The sequence below is a fragment of the Cucumis melo genome, chromosome 6 (assembly GCF_025177605.1).
Source record: "Cucumis melo cultivar AY chromosome 6, USDA_Cmelo_AY_1.0, whole genome shotgun sequence".
NCBI classification, from domain to species: domain Eukaryota; kingdom Viridiplantae; phylum Streptophyta; class Magnoliopsida; order Cucurbitales; family Cucurbitaceae; genus Cucumis; species Cucumis melo.
Genome location: NC_066862.1, coordinates 34,138,288 through 34,149,292, shown reverse-complemented (window position 1 = coordinate 34,149,292; position 11,005 = coordinate 34,138,288). Strand labels below are relative to the sequence as shown.

The 11,005-nt window shown below is 41.0% G+C and overlaps 1 non-coding gene across 1 annotated transcript; it reads right to left on the bottom strand.

The window, feature by feature from the left end:
• Positions 1 to 7,650: 7,650 nt before the first annotated feature.
• Positions 7,651 to 7,723, bottom strand: TRNAA-AGC (transfer RNA alanine (anticodon AGC)). Its single transcript has one exon. It is a non-coding gene; the product is annotated as a tRNA-Ala (tRNA).
• Positions 7,724 to 11,005: the final 3,282 nt, after the last annotated feature.

The following is an 11,005-nucleotide window of genomic DNA, read 5'->3' as shown; positions in this document are numbered from 1 at the left end:
GAAAAGTTCTTGTTGGTGAAACTTAGGAAGATTGCCGCCACGTAGAGGTGCACGCCGAGGAGGTGGTAGGGGAGGAAGAGGAGCCGGTGTTGGCCAGCCGGAGGAGCAACCTACTGTGTCGGAGGCCGACCCTAACGCACCGATCACCCAGACGGATCTCGCCGCAATGGAGCAGCGTTATCAGGACATGCTGCAAGCTGCTCTAGCACCTTTCCTCGCTGCCCAGCAGAACCAGGACTCCCCTGTTCAGGCCCAGACCGTCATTCCTCCAGCTCCGGTGGAAGCTTAGCCTGTGCCAGTTCAACTGTCGGCTGAGGCCAAGCACTTGAGAGACTCTAGGAAGTATAATCCTAAGACTTTTGACGGATCCATGGACAACCCCACAAAGGCCCAAATGTGGTTGACGTCCATAGAGACTATCTTTCGGTACATGAAGTGTCTAGAAGACCAGAAGGTGCAGTGTGCAGTTTTCTTTTTGGAGGATAGAGGCACTGCCTGGTGGAAGACTGCTGAGTGGATGCTGGGGGGCGACGTCAGCAAGATAATCTGGGAGTTGTTCAAGGAGAACTTTTACGCTAAGTTCTTCTCTCCCAACGTGAAGCACGCCAAGCTGCAAGAGTTCCTAAACTTAGAGCAAGGCGACATGACCCCGCAGTACGACGCCGAGTTCGACATGCTGTCCCGTTTCGCTCCTGATGTGGTAAGGGATGAGGCTACCAAGACTGAGAAATTCGTTAGAGGTCTCAGACTAGACCATCAGGGCATCGTCCAAGCCCTCCGACCAGCCACTCATGCTGATGCACTACGCATAGCACTAGATTTGGGCCTGCATGAGAGAGCTGATTCGTCTAAGGCTGCCGGCAGAGGGTCAGCCTTGGGACAGAAGAGGAAGGTTGAGTCGCAGCCTGACGTGGTACTGCAGCGAACTCTGAGGTCAGGAGGTGTCTTTCAGAGGCACCGACGGGAGCTTTGAGCAACCGGGAGGACTCTGAGAGAGCTACTCGTCTGTACTACCTGTGGAAGAGTCCATGGAGGTCGTTGCTTGGCCGGGAGCGGAGTTTGCTTCAGGTGCAGACAGCCGGGGCACACCGCTGACTCGTGTCCTCGGAAACCCTTTGAGACGACGCCGCACCAGCCTTCTGCTTCCCAGCAGGGAAGAGTTTTTGTCACTACCCGTCAGGAGGCCGAGCGAGTTGGTACAGTGGTGACAGGTACGCTCCCAATCTTGGGGCATTATGATTTTGTACTGTTTGACTCTAGGTCGTCCCACTCATTCATATCCTCTGTATTCGTTTGGCATGTGGGTTTAGCGTTAGAACCGTTGGATAGTGCTTTGTCTGTTTCTACTCCATCTGGGGAGGTCCTGTTGTCTAAAGAAAAAATAAAGGCATGTCGGGTAGAGATAGCGAATCATGTGTTAGACGTGACCCTACTAGTGTTAGACATGTAAGATTTTGATGTGATTTTAGGCATGGATTGGTTGTCAGCTAACCATGCAAGCATAGACTGTTTTGGTAAGGAAGTCGTCTTTAACCCTCCCTCTGGGCCTAGTTTCAAATTTAGGGGGGCAGGCATGGGATGTATACCCAAGATCATCTCAGCCATGAAGGCTAGTAAACTACTTAGCCAGGGTACTTGGGGCATCTTGGCAAGCGTAGTAGATACCAGAGAGTTAGAAGTTTCCCTGTCCTCCGAACCAGTGGTAAGGGAGTACCCTGATGTTTTTCCCGACGAGCTTCCAGGACTTCCGCCTTCTAGGGAGATAGACTTCGCCATTGAGTTAGAGCCAGACACTGCTCCTATCTCAAGAGCCCCTTACAGAATGACTCCAGCCGAGCTAAAGGAGCTGAAGGTACAGCTGTAGGAGTTGTTGGACAAGGGTTTCATCCGACCCAGTGTGTCACCGTGGGGAGCCCCAGTGTTGTTTGTGAAGAAGAAGGATGGGTCGATGCGCCTTTGCATTGACTACAGAGAGCTGAACAAGGAGACAGTTAAGAACCGCTACCCCTTGCCCAGGATTGATGACTTGTTCGATCAGTTGCAGGGAGCCACTGTCTTTTCTACGATCGACCTGCGATCAGGCTACCACCAGTTGAAGATCAGGGATAGTGACATTCCTAAGACGGCCTTCCGTTCGAGATACGGACATTACGAGTTCATTGTGATGTCTTTTGGTTTGACTAATGCTCCTGCAGTATTCATGGACTTGATGAACAGGGTGTTTAAGGACTTCCTAGACTCGTTCGTCATAGTTTTCATTGATGACATCTTGATTTACTCCAAGACTGAGGCTGAGCATGAGGAGCATTTGCACCAAGTTTTGGAGACTCTTCGAGCCAATAGACCGTATGCCAAGTTCTCCAAGTGTGAGTTCTGGCTGAAGAAGGTATCTTTCCTGGGTCATGTGGTGTCCAGTAAGGGAGTTTTTGTGGATCCAGCGAAGATCGAAGCGGTTACCAATTGGCCTCGACCGTCTACAGTTAGCGAGATTCGTAGTTTTCTGGGCTTGGCAGGTTACTACAGGAGGTTCGTGGAAGACTTCTCACGTATAGCCAGCCCCTTAACCCAGTTGACCAGAAAGGGAACCCCTTTTGTTTGGAGCCCAGCTTGCGAGAGTAGCTTCCAGGAGCTTAAGCAGAAGCTAGTGACTGCACCAGTCTTGACAGTGCCCGATGGGTCGGGAAGTTTTGTGATCTACAGTGATGCCTCCAAAAAGGGACTGGGCTGTGTGCTGATGCAGCAGGGTAAGGTAGTTGCTTATGCCTCCCGTCAGTTGAAGAGTCATGAGCAGAACTACCCTACCCACGACCTAGAGTTGGCAGCATTGGTTTTTGCACTAAAGATATGGAGGCACTACATGTACGGTGAGAAGATACAGATTTTCACTGACCATAAGAGCCTGAAGTACTTCTTCACCCAGAAGGAGCTAAACATGAGATAGAGGAGGTGGCTCGAGTTGGTGAAAGACTATGACTACGAGATTCTGTACCACCCAGGTAAGGAAAATTAGTAGCTGACGCGCTGAGTAGGAAGGTTGCACATTCAACAGGACTGATCACCAAGCAAGCCCCCTTACTCAATGATTTTGAGAGAGCTGAGATTGCAGTCTCAGTAGGAGAGGTTAACTCACAGTTGGCTCAGTTGTCAGTACAGCCAACCCTGAGACAGAGGATTATTGTCGCTCAGTTAAATGATCCGTATTTGGTCGAGAAGCGTCGTTTGGTAGAGACAGGGCAAGGTGAGGACTTCTCCATATCGTTTGACGATGGCCTTACGTTTGAGGGACGCTTGTGTGTGCCGAAAGACAGTGCAGTCAAGACAGAGCTTTTGACTGAGGCTCACAGTTCTCCATTTACGGTGCACCCTGGAAGTACGAAGATGTACCAAGACTTAAGGAGTGTCTATTGGTGGAGGAACATGAAGAGAGAAGTGGCAGATTTTGTCAGTAGGCGTTTGGTGTGTCAGCAGGTGAAGGCACCTAGACAGCGGCTAGCTGGGTTGTTGCAACCCTTGAGTGTGCCAAGGTGGAAATGGGAGAGTGTGTCGATGGACTTCATTACAGGACTGCCCAGGACCCTAAAGGGTTATACGGTGATCTGGGTTGTTGTCGACAGACTCACGAAGTCAGCCCACTTTGTTCCAGGAAAATCCACTTACACTGCCAGTAAGTGGGGACAGTTATATATGACGGAGATAGTGAGACTGCACGGAGTGCCCGTATCCATCATTTCAGACAGAGATGCTCGTTTCACATCGAAGAGGCCACGTGGGAGAGAGAAGAGGACATGAGAGCCCAGTACCCCAAGCTGTTCGAGGATTAGAACTTTCGAGGACGAAAGTTTTCTAAGGAAGGAAGGTTGTAACGCCCCAACGGATCGTTTTTTTTCATTTTATCGTCTTAAGAGTAATTAGGTAAATTTCGAATTTAATTAGGGAAGAGAAAGAAAGAATTATTTTAAAAAGAGAGAAAAAGGGGGGATTTGATGAGATTTGGAGGATGAGAGAGAAGGTGGAGTTATTAGGGGTTTAAATGAACCTTGGGACCCGTGTACCAAAAGTAAACTTTTTTGGAAAAGAAAAAGGAGAGAGAAACCTAGAGAAATTTTGGAAGAAAAAAAAAGAAGGAAAAAAATTGTTTGGAAACCCTAGCCGTCGCCGACCTTAGTTCCGCCGCGCCGCCACCCTCGCCGCCGGATTCCAGCCAATTCGTCGGGAGCCCAGCCGCAATCCCGAGCCGGTTCTTCGTCCGTTCCGCGCCACCGCGTCAAGTCGGGAATTGCGAAGCATCACAGCCGTTCAGCCGAACAGTTCAGCCAAGCCGTAGCCCTCCGCCCCGATCCGACCCGCGCAGCCATCCGTCCGATTCAACCCGCGTCGCTCCGCTGCGACCGCCCGTGGAAGCCGAACGCCGACCACTGAAACCGAGCGTCGTCGATTGAAGTCGTAAAGTCGAGCCGCTCCTAAGCCCCGCGCCCAGTCGCTAGCCGAGCCGCGCCCATCCGTTAGCCGAGTCGCGCCTCCCTTCTGTCGTAAGCCGAGCCGCGCCCATCTGCTAGTCGAGCCGCGCCTCCCTTTTGCCGCAAGCCGAGCCGCACGCTCGCAGCACCTGTACCCGAGCTGAGTCGATCCCTGCTTTCCAGCCGAGCCGCCAAGCCTTTTGAGCCACTTAATTTTTGGTCCTTTCCCCAAGTGTCAGTGGTAAGATTTTGGTAAGTCAAATGGGTTTCTTTGCATACCCAGCCGAGACTGGAATTTCAACCTAAATAATTTAATTTGGACTAAATTAAATTATTTCTTTTAAGGAACACCTTGAACCAATTGACTTGGAGCGTTGGATTCCTCAGCAAGGGCACAAGCGCTGCAACCTCGACCTAGGGTAAGTCTTCTCAACTGCACTTTGGGTCTTGGGTCATTTGATGACTTAATTATGAATTTTGGCGCTATTAAACAGTTAGGACCTCGCTGCTTGGAAAGCACACTTGTCTTGTAGTTAGGACTCGTCGAGCAAATCTCCAAGTAAGAGATTTCTACTACTAGTTCTGTAATTAGAACCATGAGACCGCATACACCTCTCGTTATGCATGTTAAGGACTAGACTGTATAACACATGTAATTAATGAGAGCATGATGTGTTTGACGATGTGGTTACATGATGGCATGATATTGTGATGACGTGGTTTGTTATGACTGTATGATGATTATTGAGGTGAGATGTGAGACGATGATTAGACTGTTATGATTACGTGAGGATGTTATGTATATGTATGCCATGATTAGGGTACCTGTTAGCTTAGCCTATTGGAGTCGTGCCTGTATGGGTGTCATTCGGGATCACCACCTATTTAGGACTGCGCAGTCCGACGAGACGCCAGTTTAGCATGGATATAGATATGATTTGAGCGATTCGACGAGATCCTCGCAGCCCGATTGTCTTAGTATTTTCCCCAGGTTCACTACAGACCAGTATGTCCTAGGTGCTCCCCCGGGACACCGAAGACCAGATTTTCGTTCCTATGAGAGCACATGTTGCACGTGTTCGGGAACGTGCCAGAGATTGTGTACCATTTTCAGGACTCTAATAGAAAGCTAACAGGCACCTAGTGGGACTAGTAGTGAGTCCCTTACTGAGTATTTTATACTCACTCTCTCCATGTCATGTTTTTCAGGTAGAGGCCGAGGTAGGGGCAAAGGCAAGCTGGCGAGCGACCAGAAGTGACCGTGGCGAGCCATAGGGATTTCTGCTTCCGCTTACACCCCGTTTTAGACATTTAGTACTTGAGCTTTATTTTCTTCCTTATTTACTATTTCATTTCTTTAAAAATAGATAGGGCCCGAGTAGGATTTTAAATTTTTATTTATATTTTGCACATTACTCTGATTTGATTTTATGAATAAAATTTTAAGGTTTTATTTGTTTTCATTAAACTTTATGACTTAAATCATGCTATTTACATCTAGTAATGACTTCGGCTCAGTATAAGGAGTTGGGTCGTTACAAAAAGTTCATTAATTCTTTGTAGCTAAAGTGTTCTATAACAGTTTTAAGGGTATTCGTTTACTTCAGGATTTTATTTAGGCTAACTTAAATAAATTATAAGTCTAGGTAAAATATTCAAGCATAACTTTTATACTGAATTTAAACCTACGATATCTAGGTGATAAATCGACTTTATTATCTCCCATCTCTTTTGCATGCTCATAAAACTAGGTTACCTAGGCTCAATAACTGATTGCGATATCCAGGTAGCATGTGTTCCATAAACCATCAACTTAAGAACCTCCAACCTTAGTCATCTTATCTGATTCGTTGACAAGATTGAATGAGGTGAGCCTCTTGTAACCAATTTTACAAGATATTGGCTTAATTAATTCTATGAAAATTTTAGTTGATATGTTAACCTAGGTGAGCATGCAAGTTACCTTTATTATAGATTTTAAATGTCTAATTCGTTTTATAACACTTATAAAAGAATAAAAGAAAAGACAATCCTTCAACATTCATCTAACATCCATTATATAACAATTATATAAAGAAATCAATTAATATGGATTTTAATTTTATTATCCTCTAATTAAATTAAATAAATTTAAAATAATTAATTAATTAATTTTATTAAAGAGACGATTTTAAATGTAGTAATAAACTAAAATATTTACAACATATAGCAAAATTTTGGATTTTATCAATGATAGATACTGATAGACTTCTATTGCTGTCTATCAATATGACATATCAATGTCTATTAATGTCTGTATTGGTAGAGTTTGAAATTTTGCTATATTTTTAAATATTTTGTCAAAATTGCCATTTTTTTATAATTCTCCTTTATTGAATCATTTTTTAATCAAAAGTAATTAAATTAATTAAACGATTAATTAATCATATTAATTAATTAGCATGCATACTATATATATAACCATTATATCATACTTTTAATGTATGAACATGTTAACCTACGATGTGATTTTAAATCGATATTGCATACTTTATGCACATAGAATTTAAATTTAATTAAAAGATATATCAACATGCATAATTAATTAAAACACCGTAAAATAAATTAACCTAGCCCAACAGAGGAGAGAGATGAGTGACGAATGACAGGTCGAAAGAGTGGCCAATGAATCCAATGAATCCAATGAATAGTAAAGGGGAGGAGGGTTTGCGTGAAAGAGGAGGAGAGTTTGTGCATGAAAGGGAAAGATTGATGGTTTAAATGAAATTGGGAAATTAATATAAAATATAACTCTGATTTGCTCTTTACTTAAATTAATATAAAATATAAAATAATATAAATGTAAATATAGATATATAAAAATAAATATCATATTTTATATTTATTTTCATGAGAGAGAAAGGGGCAAAAAAAAAAGAAAAAAAAAAGGCTTTTCTATTCTCATAATGAAACCTTAATTTTATTAGTTTTATAGTGACACTTAAGACATGTAATTGTTTATGATAGTGCCAAAATTCCATATTTTTCTCTCAGTTTCTACCCATATTTCTTTTTCTTGTAGTGTCATAGTCCATGTTTCTTGTAATGTCGTTGTCTTAGATTGACAATTTAATTTTAGTTAAAAATATAGTGAAAATACAATTAATGTCTATAAAATAATTGTTTAAAAAATATATAGATATATATAAAAGAATGGAGATGCGGGGTATCGATCCCCGTACCTCTCGCATGCTAAGCGAGCGCTCTACCATCTGAGCTACATCCCCTTGATGTATAATCAAATAGACACAATGTTATTTAACATATATTTTGTTAAGAGTGGAGATTTTTCCACTTCCCTCTTTGCCCCTACTTTTTTTTTTTTTTTTTTTTTAATGTCTACTTTACTCCTGCACTCACACCTTTTCATTGTAAATACCAGCTTTACACTCACACTTCATGCCAACATCCTAACTACTTTTAACTATAGATTTTGTATTAGTTCTTTTATTTTAAAAACCTTTCGACAAAAGACTACCTCTTTATAACATGACAAGAAATTAAATTATTTTCAACGTACACACGATTTTGGTAAATTGACGAAAGAGTACATCTCTTCTAATAATAATGAGACAATCACCAAATTTTGTATTTTTCTTTTACGAACTTTTATTTTATAGATGTTGAGATTAAAATTGTTTACTATATTTGTCGTTTATGAGATTGGAGGAATTAACCAAAAGAAATGAAAATGCAACACAATCATGATCTAGACTCACACACTTTCACTTTCTTCACTGTTTCTTATGTTTGTTAAGTTATGTTGCTTTGTAATTCTAAATATATATGCCAATTAGATTTTTTTGCCACATTAAATTAATATATATATATATAATTTTTCCCTTCCAAATAACAATATATCTAAAATTGCAATGCTTCAACTATCCAATTATCCAACAACTTATTAAAGATTATCAAACAAAGAACGTTAACATAACAAAATAAATTAAGCAATTTTTCAAGATTGAACCTCAGTAAAAAATCCTACAGCAGATACATAAAAAAGGACACCAAATCCGAACTCGATTGTCGATCAAACATACAACTGAAGCAAAAGTAAAGGTAAAATTTAAGAGAAATCAGAAAGAGCATTCACCTTGAAGACAGAAACGAAGGTGTAGTCGTGGAAGGGGTTTTCTAGGATATCGAACAAACTTCAAGAATAGGAGGATGGAGCTTCACGAATGTCTAACCCAAGCAAAAAGCAAGCAGAATGCAACTACTGTCGGTTGATAGAGTTGATTAGTTTGCGTGAAAAAGATTTTGATCAGAACATGAAGTAATAGTTGTAGCAGCCAACGAAAATGTTGGCCTTACCCTGAGATGACAGGCTAACCATAAGTTTAAGGAACCTCGGAACTCATGCGCAGTTGTATGCCTACCCAAGTAACAACCATGGAATTCAACACTATATCAAAATTAATTTGCAACATGCCATAACCGTTAACCATGTAGCTCACACTTGACTTTAATTATTCTTCTCAATGGTTACGTAATATACAAAATAGATGCTCAATCACTATCTTTCAAACAAAGAGAAATTCAAAATGTGGCATAAATTGTTCAGTCAAATGCAATCAACTTGAGACAAGAAAGATAAAGGGATGGGTTATATTCAATGGGAAGAACGCCCCTAACAACCCCCTTTACATAATTGCTAAATAGACAGAAGAAAATGATCTAAATAAATCGCACAAACAACCTTTCTAGTTTCTATGTTCACAATATGAACAGAACCATCTTTTGAACTAAGATCAACCTGGTTTGAATCAGAAGTCAATCTTTCAGTATCATAGGGATGACCTAAATAAAACAAAAATATAAAATCATTACCATTTGAAGGCTAAAACCAAGGAAAAAACATAAGGAAAAGATAAACAAACCACTTATTTGTTCATTATTATTTTGTAATCAGATTTTGCAAGCTCGTTTCTCATGGCACTCTCAAGAGCAAAAAAGATCAAGTTATGTATTCAAATCGAATTATTTTATTTCCCTTTTTTTCTTTTAAGTCCTTACAGCAAACCTAAATTGTTAGGTGAACGTAAAAATTTGTTAGATTATGTTAAATTTTATGAAGGGGATTTTTTTGGAACATTGACTAAATAAAAATGAGAAGAAATAAATTAACCGGCTCTAAATCCTATTTTCCAGGTAGTGTGTTCATTGGTTTTCGGCTTTAGCCCTTCCATTTTTCTTCTATGCTCATTTTCCTTCATTTATGTTTCCTCTTATAATTTCTGTTTCTTTCTCTTGTTAAATTTTTTCTCAATTTGTAGTTTATTAAAAAGTTGGCCGATGATAATGATGAAGAGTGCACTTGACGAACTCCCACGGGTGGCAGATTGAAGGAATTTCGACGAATCCGATGAGTGGGTGTTGGAGGTGATAGAAACTAGACATGCACAACGGTAGTACATCAGCTTAGACATTTCCGTCGCGCAAAGGGGACGACGTCAGGAATGCCCTACTCCCGACGACTTACATGACGAAAGGTGTGTGTCAGCAATAGGACACTCTCGACATCCACTTCATACGTTGGCAATAGGGATAGCCTAGTGTAGCCTTCTATCGTTGGGAATAGTTACTCTCGACACGGCGTCAAGCCAACCTTCACTGACACCTTCCTCGCGATGTCGGGGAGGGCCTCCTTCACGACGCCTTTTGTGCGTTTGGAGTAGGTGTTTAATTTTTTTTTTTAATTATTATATTTAATTTTTATTTTTTGTAAGGTATAATTCGATTTAAATTTAATCAGATTCTGAAAGACAAGTAACGCAAAATTAATAAAAAACTATTAAAATACCAAATTGTATTCATATTAAATACTAAATTTAAATATTCAACAATTACATAAATTCAGAAAAATAAATTACATAAAAAAATGCAAAATCTCCTAATCGTCACGGACACCATATTCCCACATTTGTACTCCACCCGGATAAGTCACCATACGTCGGGAAGTCATTATGGTCCACAACAAGGTTGCATGCAATTGAAAGAACTGACCTATAAGAGAATCATATGTACGCACACCAGAGGTCCATAACTCTTTCAATTCCTCAATCAACGATTGTAGCTAGGTAAATATCAATTTCCCTACTAAGAGATCTTGGCTAGGTATGAGCCAAGAAGAAGTTGAACTTTTCATGCATTTCCAAGATGGCATATTATAAGGAATTAACATCACAAGCCACATACTATACGAGGTACTCATATTCCCAAACGAATTAAATCCATCTGAAGCTAATCCCAAACGAACATTTCGTGAATCTAAAGCGAAATTAGAAAATTCACAATAAAAAAGCTTCCATCCCTCTACATTAGCTGGATGTCTCAACACATCCTCTGTTTCAACTCGTTTATCCTTATGCTATCTTATGTCCGACGAGCCTTCTTGTTATATAAACAATCAGTGTAATCCCGGTATCAACAGAAAGTGGCACGATACCTTATGCTAAATTTTTTCCCTTTGTTAGAACTAACCTTATACCGAGACTCGCCAAAAG